At 34.1% G+C, this 14,889-nt stretch overlaps 1 long non-coding RNA gene across 1 annotated transcript; it reads right to left on the bottom strand.

Annotated features, from left to right (window-relative positions):
- Positions 1 to 9,546: 9,546 nt before the first annotated feature.
- On the bottom strand, positions 9,547 to 14,268 carry LOC125843294 (uncharacterized). The gene is made up of 4 exons (XR_007443958.1): positions 14,200 to 14,268; positions 13,864 to 14,044; positions 10,986 to 11,080; positions 9,547 to 10,261 (listed from the first exon to the last, which is right to left on the bottom strand). It is a non-coding gene; the product is annotated as an uncharacterized LOC125843294 (long non-coding RNA).
- Positions 14,269 to 14,889: the final 621 nt, after the last annotated feature.

Here is a 14,889-nt window from a genome sequence, read left to right as displayed (position 1 = left end):
TTCTAAGTTTAACTTCAAATTCTAAGTTCAAGTTCAAGTTCAAGTTCAAGTTTTAATTTCAAGTTCAAGTTCCAAATTCAAGTTCAAGTTCTAAGTTTAACTTCAAATTCTAAGTTCAAGTTCAAGTTCTAAGTTCACGTTCAAATTCTAAGTTCAACTTCAAATTCTAATTAAGTTCATGACATTCAAACATTCATCTTCTACTCATAACACTCAATTACTAATTTCTAACTTCAAATTAACACTTTACTAACTAGTCCTAAAATCAAATCCAAAAAAACGGGTTGAGTCGGATATAAATGGATCGGATAAAAATACTTAATTTAGAGCACATATATCTAAAAACTTAAATAGATCAAACAGAAATGTAAAATGCAAACATGAGGAGAGTCTTGAAAGTTTCAAGAATGAAATTGGAAATGACTAATTTTTTTTTATTGTTAATTTTGATTCAAATAGACCAACATAAGACATCACATCGTAGAATATATCACAAAATATAGAGAAGTCTATCAAAATATAATTTTACTGTCAGTCATAAATTATAAATTGTATGATTGTACATGAATTGATTTGGTTTGAGTTTTTAAATATCAATTTTTTTTTTTTAGGATTTTAAAATTTGTACATTAAATCTCTGATTTTTTTTTGAATATTTTCTGATAAAATTTTCATATAAACATATAATTAAGTTGCGAATATTTCTGACATTAGGAAAAATTTACCAATTTCTAATACTGAAAAATATAGTTTTGATTTAGATAGAATTTTCAGTTTAGAAGGTAAAATTTTCTAAAAAGGGTTTGATTATCTTCTTTTTTCTGTCCTCTGTCATAGTTCATGATAGTTACAAATATTTTTCCTTTCAAAAAAAATTCTTTACTTTACCTTAATTAGATTTTAAATATTAATTTATATTTTTTATCCAATTTGAATATCCACTCCTTTCATGTCAATTTTTATTTAAATATTCAAATTTGAAATTATTATCATTTTTTTAAATACTTAAACTAAGACTTGTATTGTATAAATATCTGTAGACTATAGCACGACCCTAATATACCTTTCAGAAATTGCAAAATTTTATAGAGTAAGTTTTACTTTTATTTATTTTACTGTATTCTTTTTGTGAATGTTATATTGAAAATAATTTTATCAAATTTTCTGACAAAAATAATTTCATCAAATTGTCTGACATTGGAAATTTTTTACCAATTCCTAATATTTTGAGAGATACTCCCTCCATCCATTTTTATTTGTCATGTTGCGCTTTTCGAAAGTCAATTTGACTAATTTTCAAAGTTAAATTAGATTACATTAGTTCAATACTTTAAAAAAATGTAGATATTCAAAAACTATACGAGAAGTACTATAAATTGTAATTTTTTACATATTAATATAATGAAAAAATACACCATAAAATGTTAGTCAAAGTTTTTATAGTTTTACTCTAAAAAGAAAACTATAATAGTTAAAAGTGGATGAATATAGTATATTTTTAAAAAAATCAATTTAAAAGGAAAAAGAAAGAAGAAAAATGTTCTAAGTTGAAGCTGAAAGATGTCGGAATTTGTTCTCCCTTTTGGATGTGACGAACATTAAAGAATAGTGGACCCCATAATTCATTTTATTTATATTTATATTTATATTTTATTTAATATAATTTTATTGGGTCATGCCAATTTTAAATTGTATTTTCTCTTTTTTGTTGTAATTTTTAAGCATTAAAGTTAAAGAATGGGTTCACTATATCCGAGTGTCATAACTCACAAGACTAGTGGAGCCTTACACAATTATTGGAAGCAACAAAATAAAAGTAAAACTTGAATTGCCTTCCAAGAAGCGTCTTATTTAACATCGTGACACGATATAGTTCTAATTTCTTCAACAATCATTCTTGGGATTTAGTATGGTATCACTAGGAAATGTTTGATTTTGCCTTGGATTGAAATGGGTGGAGATCTATCACATTTGAGTCTCCAGTTATTTTATCAACACCAAATAAGAGGTCACTATTTCAGATCAGGTGGAGAAGTCATTTTTCAGGTCTTTCAACACCTTGTCAGACAAACAAAAATTGTTTGTGAAAAATTAAAAAAATTAAAATTATTTGTGAAAGATATTTCAAATTTTTAGATTTTTTTTTACCTCACCCAACCCCCTGTCCTCTCCTTCTACAAAAAAAATTATTTTGGAAAAATATTTCAATTTTTTTTAAAAATCCATTCTTTACGCCCCTCCCTCCGGCCACCCTTGTCGAATTTTTTTTTGAAAAAAATCTCATTTCTTATGCGACCCCCCACCCAGGAGCGGAGCCACAATGGTGTCAGGGTGTCCGATTGGACACCCTAAATGACTACTTAATATATTTTGGACACGCTAAGCTCATCAAGCTGAAAAAGTAACGCGCAGGGGGAGCGAGGAGCGCAAGTTCAATTCTCACCAACAATATTTGCCCTTTATGCCATTTTTTATATTTTAAAAATAGCTTTTTTTTAGTTGCTTTCTAAATCTAAATAATAGTTAATAAATCTATTATTAGAAATAATTCAAAATTAATATTATTTGATAAAATAATCCTTAATTAGATACAACTTAAAAATTTAAGAAAAAAATTAAAAATTTAGCAGCCAAACAAATTTTTTTTGGTAACTGTAAGCTTTATTACCAGATATATCAATATGTACAAAGTGTTTTGAAATTCTGGATATGGACATAGTCCCAATCTCAGAGTCCGTGCTACTACCCTTACCACTAAGCTACTATTCTATGGATAATAATTGAAGTTACGAATGAATTCAGCCAGCTTCGGTTGCATTCTGCTTCTACAGTGGATTTCTCGAATGATGCTCCTGGTGATCATCTCTGTGGTTCTTTCTTTCTTTTGAAAAATTCTGTAATTCCTCTCTTGCCAGACATAGTATACTGCTGCTACGAGTGTCATCCTATATACCTCATCTTGAATTGCTTTTCCTGTGGCATGTGAAATAGCCCAATCAATTTCTTATGTCCACCCTGTTGTGTTCCTGATAATGCACAACCACTGTAATAACTTACGCCATATCCTAACAGCCATAGTGCATGAGAAAAAAAGATGTTGGTGTGTCTCTAGCTCTTGATTGCATAGTGCACATACTTGATCCGTGTGTATCCCCCATTTATCCAACCTATCCATGGTATATAACCTCCTATGTATGGTCAAGTAGAGTATGAAGATCCATTTTGGATTCCCTTGATTGTTGCATGTCAACCTTCTCCATGGCACCTTGATGAAATCCCCCCTAAGCTTCTTATACATACTTTTAATGGTGAAATCATCTGCATCCATGATTTCTGTCATTGGTATTCCAGCCTCAGAAATCCAATGACCTGCTTGTTTGATCTTCCTCACCATCCAAGAAGCTTGCTGCCCTACTATTTCCCATGGTCTCCTGCCTTTAATATAGTATGTATGGACCCAAGCAATCCATAACTTGTCCTTTTTTTGTGCAAGATTCCACAGGTGTTTGAGTATAGCTGCTTTGTTCCATATATATACACCAGTTATATTTAAACCACCAGCAACCTTAGGCCATCATAGTGTGTCCCATGCAATGAGTGCTTTTCCTTTGCTTTGTGCATCTCCTTTCCATAAAAATCTCTTACACAATGTTTCTATTGTTTGTAAGATTTTTTTAAGAATGAGAAAGATTTGTGACCAAAAAGCTTGGATTGATGTTAAGACACTTAGTACCAACTGGAGCCTTCCTGCATATGAAAGAAACTTTACTGTCCATGTGTTGATCCTCCCCACCATCTTATCTATTAAAGGTTGGCATTGGCTAATAAATAACTTCTTTGAACTGAGTGGCACCCCAAGATACTTGAAAGGGAGAGCTCCTTTGGTGAAACCTGTGTGTTGCAGTATCTATTGTTGAATTGGTTCTAGGACTCCACCAAAGTACACACAACTTTTGGATTGATTTGCTATGAGTCCTGATGTTTTGGAGAATTGCTGGAAACATTCAAACAAAAGTGTAGTTGATGGTCTGTCTCCTCTGCTAAATAAGAGAAGATCATCTGCAAAGCTCACCTGAATTATTTGTTGCTTTTGACATCTCGAATGAAATTTAAAAGCATTTTTGTTCCTCAATGATCTCAATAGTCTTGTGAGATAATCCATAACCAGAACAAATAGGTAAGGGGATAAAGGATCCCCTTGCCTTACCCCTCTCCTTGCCTGAAATGGAACACTGGGGAACCATTAATCATAATTGAGTAAGAGACTGTCCTGACACACTTCATGATCCATGTAATAAACCTTTCAGGCAGTTGCATACCAACCAAAACTTCCTCAAGAAAATGCCACTCTAAAGATTTGACTTTTTTATTTTAATTAAAATTTTAAATAAACTTATTTTTTATTTAATTTAAGTTAATAAACAACCCAAAAATTTTATATAAAACAACTAAAATAAAAAAAGGATCCATATAGAATTCTTTTTTAAAAAACTTGTTTGATTGTACTCTTTATTTTACATGTCTCGTTGTTACTGTCCTCGTCTCTTGATGCGTAAAAATAATGTCATCCTAAGTTTAATTTTCTCCTATTTTCTCTCTTTTTTTTCTTCTGTCGGATCACGTTATATTGAACTAAATATACACATTAAAATTAAATATTATGTAGTTTAACTTTAAATTTTTTTGTACATTTGTTCATAAAAAAAATTTAATTATTAATATTACGTAGTTTGATTTTAAAATTTTCAGTACACCCATTCGTCATTTTTTTAATTAATGTAATTCTTAAACACCCTTCATAAAATTTCTTTCGCCACTGCCCTCACCCCCTGTCACGCCCCGAGCCTACCCCTGGGCGAGACTGACACTCGAAAACCATTGCTGGTCCCCAAGCAAACCCTTGTCCTGACTTACTTACTCAGCGGAAGGCTTAAAACATTAATACAAGGTTTAAAATGCACTTAACTCCTGAAAGATAACCTAGAACGTTTTTAAAGATAAAACATTCAACTTAGCCAAAATGACAACTCAAGTCTTAATACATAATAAATAACAATATAAAGACAATTGACTGCTAACTGTCTATCTATGAAGCCTCTAATAACTGAGATGGATGTTGGGACAAGACCCCCGATCATCGTAACAATTGAACACTACTGAAGTAAATGAAAAAGGAGCTCTCCGGGAAGCAAGGAGGCTCACCAACTGACTCTGAGTGCTCAACTTGATCAACGATGCGGTGGATGCTGATCCTGGTTACCTGCGTCTGCATCATAAGACGATGCAGGCTAACTGACATCAGTACATGAAATGTATGAGTATGCGAGTTGGAATGCTAAATACAACATAGGCTTGAAAAGAAACTGAAGAACTTACCTAGCTCAACTCAACTCAACATAACTGAACTCCTTTCAATATAAAGCAATTTAAAACATGTGCAATATAAAGAAAAGTTGTTTAAAAACATGATGCCAACTCTGTGTGTACGCAAAGATGCATATAACTCTACGATATATGTAAAAACACAAATAATCTGATGTATATGAAAATACAAAATACTGTTGTGGGAGTTTCTCTAACCGACAACCATCACATAAGAGCTATTGTGATGATACATCGATCTTCCTCACGCTGCCAGCACATCATATACCTTGCCACATGTATAGGACCTAAACTACTAAGTGGATCCACTAGTCTATGCGAAAAAGATTCATGTAAAAAGTATGACCCTTTTCTACCCATGATGGCTACATGGTTTATGGTGACGTGAATTATTTGAACTCAAGCTCATCCCCATATTGATGCTCAATACTACTCCCAAAATATGATACTAGCTTTTTATGTTTAAAACATACTTCTTTCTGTGAATTGAGATAATTGCTCAAAAACTTTGCTCAAAGGTTGTCTTGGAAATCAAGGTTTCCTCTCTTGCTTTATTGTGAAAGTATTTACTCTTTAACTGAAAATTGACCCAAAGGCTCTTTACTGAAAAACTAACTCAAAGGCTCTTTTGAAAATCTCATTTTTTCGTTCTTATTTAAATGTGAAAACATTTTAAACTCTTTTGGGAATACATAGTCCCTATATACTTTTGAAGAAATGAACTTCAACTTTACTCTTTACTGAACTCAAAACTTAAGTCTTAAAACAAAGTTAAAACATTTGTAAAAGACTTCTTAAAATATGGTTCGTGTCGAATTATGGACGTGAACGACTTGATGCAAGGTTTTCAATAATCATAGATAGATCTCAATACTTGGAAGTCAAGAACTTCACTAATACTACTCATTTCAAGAATGCTCAACTCAGAGAGTTCATGCGAAATTATGAGCATGAACTACTCAACTTAAGGACTCAAATATATTTCTCATCTCAAGATTGTTCGACTTATAGGGTTCATGCGGAATTATGGGCATGAACAATTCAACTCAAGGACTTTATGGGTAACATGTAATAGTGCCATGATTATAAATATAATCTCATAGGGGATTAGGAACTCAACACTTAGAACTTGAAGATACAACTTCTTCCAAAGGTACTCAACTGATGAAGTTCATGCGGAAGTTATAGGCATAAACGACTCGACTCAAGGGTCAAAATATCAATAAGTTCCGACTCTTCTCATTCTCATACTTACTTACTCAAACCTTAACTCAAATCGATGATGGATCCCAAAGGATTCACAATTGAACTCAAAAGCTTCCTTGAACTCTACTTTTGACTCTCTCTTGAATTTGAATTATGAATTCAAGAGTTATGATTCATTATATGAAGGATCTCAAAAACAATATAGCTATTCGATAATTAGAAATAGAACTTTTAAAAATGAATTCAAGAACTCAAAATCAACTTATCTCAAGAATACTCAAATCTAGGGAAAGTATCCTAGATTACTCTTTTACTGATCTGTAAGTAGATGTAGGGCGTGAGGACGAACTAGTCCAACACTATGATTGCCTTACATACCTAGAAGAACAAGATTCTTGAATTAGTTTCTTGAAATCTCTATGGCCAAGAATTATGATTTTCATAAGTGAAAATGAAAATCTGATTGTTTTGAGCCTTTTATTAGTCAAGAAATTCGTTTATGTGGAGGTAAAAAGACAAAAATGACTCTTTTTAATATTTTCCTGTCGGCTAATTTGTAACAGCATTGTATATGTTACTAAAATAGTCATAACTTTTTACTCAGAAATTGGATTGACACGAAATTAGTGGCGTTGGAAAGTAGATTCAAATACCTTTAATTGGATAGGCTATGACTCACGTAACTCTTTATAGTCTAAGAGATATGGTTGTTTGAAGTTGACCCAAGTAGAATCTTACATCAAAACTTAATGAAACTTCAAGAACACTTATCAAGAACTCATCAAGAACTTAAATCCTTAAATTTCAAGAACGAAATTACGCTGAATAAATCATGATTGGCGTGTGGGTGACAGAACTCAACACTATGTAAGCTTACATACCACTTCGGGATTAAACCCATAGCGAAAATTCGCAACAAAACGCAAGACTCTCGACGAACGCTTTGATCCTCTCCTCTTTTCTCCTCTTTTGTCTTCTTTTCTCTTCTTGAACTGTTAACTAAAACCCTAGGCGTTTATTAGGATTATAAAACTAAACCTAATCAGATTAGATCCCTAAATTATTACTAAAAACGAATTAAATCTGATTGGATAAGGAAAAGACCAAAATACCCCTCTAAATTCGGTTTTGACTTTTCTTATCTAGACATCCCAACTTCGAATGGACATATCTCTCTCGTACGAACTTGAAATTTAGCAAACTTGGTGGAGTTGGAAAGATAATTCAAAGACCTTTCCTACGATATCTGGTAGCACACCTAAATCATCCTGAGCTAGGAGTTATGGTCGTTTGAAGTCGACTCAAAACTCATACTTAAGCATAACTTGCAAAATTTCAGATTTTGCTATTTCCAATTTAGTTCTTTTTGGAACTCAAGGTGCTACATCTAGTGACCTGACCTTAATACTTAAGAAATTTTAATTCCTTGGTAAAATCCTACTCACAACGAAAAATGGTTCGAGTCTTAGTTCAAAAAAATTTCTGGGGTGTTACAACTGTTTACATCCCTACTCTATGCGAATAGGGCGAAACGTCGCGGTGACTCAAAAAATAAACAATTGATTCAATTTTAAAAGAATTTTAAGAATAAACGAATTTTAAAGGAGTCGCCACCTAATTTTAGGAAAAAATAGGAAACCATTTAAATGATCTACGAAACCATTAGATTCTAGGTAAGGGGTTCAAATTATTCTGAAGGGAAGGTGTTAGGCATCCTTCGAAATCCACAAATGTGGATCCCGACTGAATTCATTTTTTTTGAAATTGAGGAGGATATAAAACTATATACAAGTAAAACAAGCATGCAATATACACAAGTAATATGAGAAACGACCTAATGTTTGCCTGTCGATAACAATATACACAATAATAAATAAATAAATAAATAAATGTAATTCGAATTACATTGGAATAACTTCAATGGGAAGCAACTCTGTGTACCTGTAAAGACACTTAGTAAAAGTGTTAGTAATAAATAAATATGAATAAATCAAATAATAACTTCAAAATAAAAATCCGTCCTATTAACATGGAAGGCCTTGAAAATTGACGGTAATTTCTTCATCGGCCAATTTTAACAAATAAAATATTCAAACTTACACTAAATTTCCGTCTTTTGCAATGTGAAGGCCTCCAAAACTGACGGAGAGATCTTTTCATTGGCCAATTTTAACAAATAAAATATTCAAACTTAAACTAAATTTCCGTCTTTTGCAATGTGGAGGCCTCCAAAACCGACGGAGAGACTTAAACTAAATTTTCGTCTTTTGCAATGTGGAGGCCTCCAAAATCAACGGAGAGATTTTTTCATTGGCCATATAATAAACTAATAAATGTGGAAAAAGGTAAAAATAATTCAAAAATAAGCAAAACCATCTTGAACAATAGCTATTCATGAAAACAGTAACATCACAACCTTCTAAAAATACACATAAAATTTCAAGAAAATGCAATAATGACCAACCATAATAAGATATAACAATAGATAAATGAGTTCATTGAATCTTAATATGCTAAGAAATATAAAAATGTATAACAATGATAAAATAATACTAATAAGTAACAAGAGAAATGAAGCAGTAACATATGGGGACAAAGTAACTCACTTAAACAATCTTTTTAAAACAAATGCATAATATTTAAACCAAATAAGATATTAAACTAAAAGAGAACAATAATCACAAAAAAAGAGAAGACATAAAAACTTATAGTCATCCTAAATTAAAAATAAAACAGAGATAAAACATGTTAGTAACACATAATAATAATGCAAATAAGTAAGATAATAATCAATCCAAAAGTCAAGCAAAGCTAAATAAAGCAACAATCAACAAATGTAACCATAAATAAAGCTAGAATAGTAATGTTCATTAAGAAGACCAAAACCTTGCTGGAAAGCTGGAAATATAAACAGATGCTTAAAAAAAAGTTTTAAAATAAGACTCAAGTTGATAACAAATAATAACAAAGCAACATTTATCAAAATAAACAATAAAATCTGGTGTCTAAAAATTAACATTACTTTATACAAAAATGTGAAGAAGAAAGAAGGGTCATCGGAGATTTCTAGTTGTTTCACTAGAGCTTGAAGTTGTTGTTATGGGTGTTTTGTTGGAGAGAAGCTTTCTTCCTCCATTGATACACAAAAGATTTTTCTATCTCCATCTTCTTTATTTTCTTTCATGGTATCAGAGCTTTAGCTCGATCCAATCATCTTCAACATCCATTAATCATTTCCATACTTTCTGCAATCAAATATGACTGGGGAATCCACTGTAACTTAAACCACTGGTGGAAGTCAAACCACTGCTGGAAATGGTGAAACCTTCACCACAATCACCCCTATCACCTTCACAACTAAAATTTGCCTGGAATGAGTCTGATCAACTCTACTTTTGATGGAAAATGTTTTCCAGGTGGGAGAAGGTCTATCCTCATTGCCCTCTCAGCCAAGAAAAAGCTTGGATTCATCAATGGTGCTTGCAAAGCTCCTGTTCTGACTGCAGTGGACTATGAGCAATGGAATTGCTGCAATGACATGGTGATGTCATGGTTGCTGAACTCACTATCCAAGGAAATAGCTGATAGAGTGATCTACTCTAAAACTGCTAAGGAGCTTTGGGACAGCTTGGAGCAGAGATTTGGAAGGTCTAATGGAGCTAAACTGTACCATCTGCAAAAAGAATTATCATGTTTAGTGTAGGAAAATAATGATATTGCATGTTACTTTACCAAGCTCAAACGACTATGGGATGAATTAGAATCTCTCAATCTGCTCACATATTGCATTTGTGTGTGTACATGTGAAGGAAAAGGAAAATTAACTAAGGCTTTGGAAGATCAAAGACTCATTCAATTCTTAATGGGTCTGAATGATCTGTATGCTCAGGCTAGAGGAACCATCTTAATGATGACTCATTTACCAACAATTGACAGTGCATATGCTTTGCTTTTACATGATGAAAATCATGCTAGAGGAACCATCTTAATGATGACTCATTTACCAACAATTGACAGTGCATATGCTTTGCTTTTACAGGATGAAAATCACATAGAAGGAGTTGTGAATCCTTCTTTCTCACCTGCTGCAGCTTCCTTCATGGCAACAGGACAAGGCAGGGGAAATTACAAGACCAACAACCAAATGAACAATCAAACATTTAAAGGGGGACAAACAGGCCAGAGGTTTGGATATTCCTCTACTCAAAAATCTGGAAAACCAGCTCAAAAGTTTAAGCCAAGGAAAACTAAATACAACCCAAATGTAAGTTATACTTATTGTGGAAAAACAGTGCATGTACATGATGATTGCCATAGGCTCATAGGGTATCCTGATGATTTTGAGTTCACAAAGTCAATGAATTTTGAAAGCACAGTGAAAGGGAATACAGTCATACCAAAGGAGGAAGCTGAAGATGTCATTGCCCAATACGTAGACGCAGGGAACAACAACTATGCTCAGTACCTCAGCGAAGAACAATACTCAAACTTGCTACAACAAGTGAAAAAATACATGCATATCAACCAAGCAAGCAACTCGGGATCAACCATTAACACCAATGCCATTGCTGGTACAATCCTAAAGTATTCAGGATCATGTTTTACAATCTATAATTCAAATGTTTGGATTATTGACTCTGGTGCTTCTGAGCATATGTATTTTAATTCCAAGTCTTTTATGTCTCTCACTCCTCTTCCTGTACCTTTGAATATCAGTTTGCCTAATTCTTTCAGGATCACTGTCACTCATACAGGAAATGTCAACATTTTGCCTAATTTTACACTCTACAATGTCCTTCATGTTCCAGATTTTAAATGTAACTTATTGTTTGTTCATAAGTTATCCAATCATCTTCATTGTAACATCTTATTTACTCCTAGTACTTGTGTCTTACAAGACCTTTCTCTGAGGATGGAACAAGTTTTTGGTGAAGTAGGAGATAGATTATATCTACTCAAGCCCTCTAGGAAAGAATCACAATCTTCTAGCAATATAGTTTCTTTTCAAAAAGGAAGAAATTCCATTGTTGTTTCTAGTGAAGTAGTTTTAATTCCCAAAGGAAATCATTCCAGTATTGTTTCTGTTTCAGTTGCTAAATCTGATTGTATGAATTCTTCTACTCCTATATTTGCTAATGTTGTTCCTAATGTAGCCTTATGGCATGTCCGGTTGGGTCATTTGCCTTTTTTTTAGTAATGAAGAATCTTAATTTCCTATCTATTAATTTTGATTCTCAATATATTTGTCCTGTTTGTCCAAAAGCTAGACATCATAGATTGTCTTTTCCTATAAGTGCAATTAAGTCCAAAGTTCTGTTTGAGTTAATACATATTGATACATGGGGACCTTACAAAACTTCAACACGTGATGGTTATAATTATTTTTTGACCATTGTTGATGATTATAGTATGGGTACTTGGACTTTCTTATTGAAAACTAAAAGCAATACTTTTCCTGTACTCAAAGATTTCCTTGCTATAGTGGACAGACAATTTGGTTTAAAGGTTAAGAAAATCAGGTCTGATAATGCAACGGAACTGGGGAGAGGAACTCAAGAAGCGGCATTTTTCAGTTCTGTAGGAATCATTCATGAAAGGTCTTGTGTTGCTACTCCACAACAAAATGGTGTTGTGAAGAGAAAACACAAACACCTTTTGGAATTGGTTAGATGTTTGCTTTTCCACTCACATCTCCCTATTCAGTATTGGGGTGAGTGCATTCTCACTGCCACTCACCTTGTCAACAGATTTCCTTCTAAGGTATTAATGGGAATGACACCTTATGAAGTGATATTTTCTATTCCACCTAATTATGCACATTTTAAAGTTTTTGGTTGTTTGTGTTATGTCTCCACATTATATCATGCTAGGGACAAATTTCATCCAAGAGCAAAAGTATGTGTTTTCGTTGGGTATCCTCCCAATAAGAAAGGATACAAAGTCATAAACCTAGTAAACAAGAAGATCTTTGTTTCCAGAGATGTCAAATTTCATGAATCTCATTTTCCTTTTGCAACCCAATGTTCTTCTCCTACACCTTCCCAATTATTCAATTCCCCTGATCTCCTACCAGACTCATCATCCACGGCTCCTTCCTTGCCTCTTTTTGGGACTCCAAACCCTCCTGAACCTGAATCCATTCCCAGTTAATCTCTTCCAAGTACTTTCGCTCCTATTTCTAGTCCCACACCAGTCAGAAAATCAGAAAGAATCAGTCAAAAGCCTTTTTATTTGAAGGATTTTGTTTGCAACTCCATTTTCCTCACAAATGATACTAACTCTTGTTTTATCCATTCCAATAGGCCTACTGCTTTTGCCTTTGCAACCTTAACTATTGGAAACCAACATATGTTGCATTCATTATCCGTACTCACAGAACCCAAAAGTTTTGTTGAGGCTTCCAAACATGCAAGTTGGCAGCAAGTCATGAATGATGAACTTGCGGCTCTTGAACATAATAAAACTTAGGTTGTCATGGAGTTGCCTCCTGGTAAGAAGCCTCTACCTTGTAAGTGGGTCTACAAGGTGAAACACAATTCTGATGGTTCTGTTGAAAGGATTAAGGCAAGATTGGTGGTCAGGGGGGACATACAAAGGGAAGGCATAGATTATGGAGAAACTTTTTCACCTGTGGTAAAGATGACCACAATCAGGTGTTTCCTAACTATTTCCATCAAGAAAGGATGTTAGGTATCCCAACTTGATATCCATAATGCTTTTCTACATGGAGAGTTGCAAGAGGAAGTATTCATGCGATTCCTAACAAGCCTTTCCCCACCCAATCCTAAATCTGTCTATTTTTTGAAGAAGTCACTAGATGGGTTAAAACAGGCCTCCCGTCAATGGTATGCTCGACTTACAGGTGCTCTTACCTATAAGGGGTACTCGAGTTCTTTGAATGACTACTTCTTATTTTTCAAGATTAATGGTGATCTGATATCTATATTAGTTGTGTATGTCGATGACATACTGCTTACTGGTAGTGATACCTCTGAAATTGCTTCTCTCACTTCTTTTCCTAACTCTGAGTTTAACGTTAAGAATTTAGGTGAAATTCATTACTTTTTGGGGATTGAGATAATCAGAGAACGACAGGGTTTTATTCTAAGTCAACGGAAATTTACTCATGAGCTTCTGGATGAATTCGACTCTTCAAGGTCTATTGTCACTTTACCTCTTGATCCTTATTCCAAATTACAACATGATGATGGACCTCTATTAGCTAATCCTACACTTTATCGGCATTTAGTAGGGAAGCTGAATTATCTTACCTACACACGTCCATATCTCTCTTTTGTTGTTCTCTGCCTCAGTCAATACATGCAACGGCCCACTGAATCCCATTTATCAGCAGCATTTCGTGTCTTAAGGTACTTATGTGCTGATCCCGGTCAAGGAATACTCTTGTCATCTGATCCATCCCTCAATCTACTAGCTTTTTGTGATGCCGACTGGGCTTCTTGCAAAGACACAAGACGATCTGTTAGTGGCTATTTTTATCAGTTTAGGAGGGGCACCTATTTCATGGAAGTCGAAAAAGCAGGTTTCGATTTCACTATCCTCTGCAGAAGCGGAGTATAGAACAATGCGTCGAGTGACAGTTGAGATCACCTAGTTAGTTCGACTTCTTGAAGATCTCTCTTCTCCACCATCTCTTTCTATTCCGGTTCACTCTGATAGCCATGCTGCAATACACATCGCTCGCAATCCAGTCTTCCACGAACGAACAAATCACTTCGATATAGACTGCCACTTTGTGCGCCAACAATTTTTATCATGCCTCATCACTCTCTCCTTCGTTCCTTCGAACTGTCAGCTTGTTGATCTGTTTACTAAACCACTCTTGGGGGCTTCTCATCGTCATATTTTGAACAAGTTGGGTGTGATGTCTCTCCCTTCCAACTTGAGAGGATCGTCATATTTTGAACAAGTTGGGTGTGATGTCTCTCCCTTCCAACTTGAGAGGGGATGTTGGAGATAAGCTTTCTTCTTCCATTGATACACAGAAAATTTCCCTATCTCCATCTTCTTTATTTTCTTTCATGTTTGCCGGCTATTCGTTGGTTTGAGCTTCGAGCTTTGCCGGAGTACCTATGAGAAAAACAAACAAAAGTCAAAAGAAAAGGGAAGAGAGGAATGGAAAGGGACTGGTGATGTTTTGGACTGCTGCGGCACCGGAAAAAATCGTGAATCTGGTCAGATGTGGTCATTTCAATTGTCACTGATTTTTCCTACTTCCTTGTTGTGGTGCTTTGGGCTGAACAAAAGGAGAAGAAAGGGAAAATGAGGGACTGTTTGGGT

The sequence above is a fragment of the Solanum stenotomum genome, chromosome 10, assembly GCF_019186545.1.
Source record: "Solanum stenotomum isolate F172 chromosome 10, ASM1918654v1, whole genome shotgun sequence".
Classification (NCBI taxonomy): Eukaryota; Viridiplantae; Streptophyta; class Magnoliopsida; order Solanales; family Solanaceae; genus Solanum; species Solanum stenotomum.
This window is presented reverse-complemented; position numbering and strand designations above follow the sequence as displayed.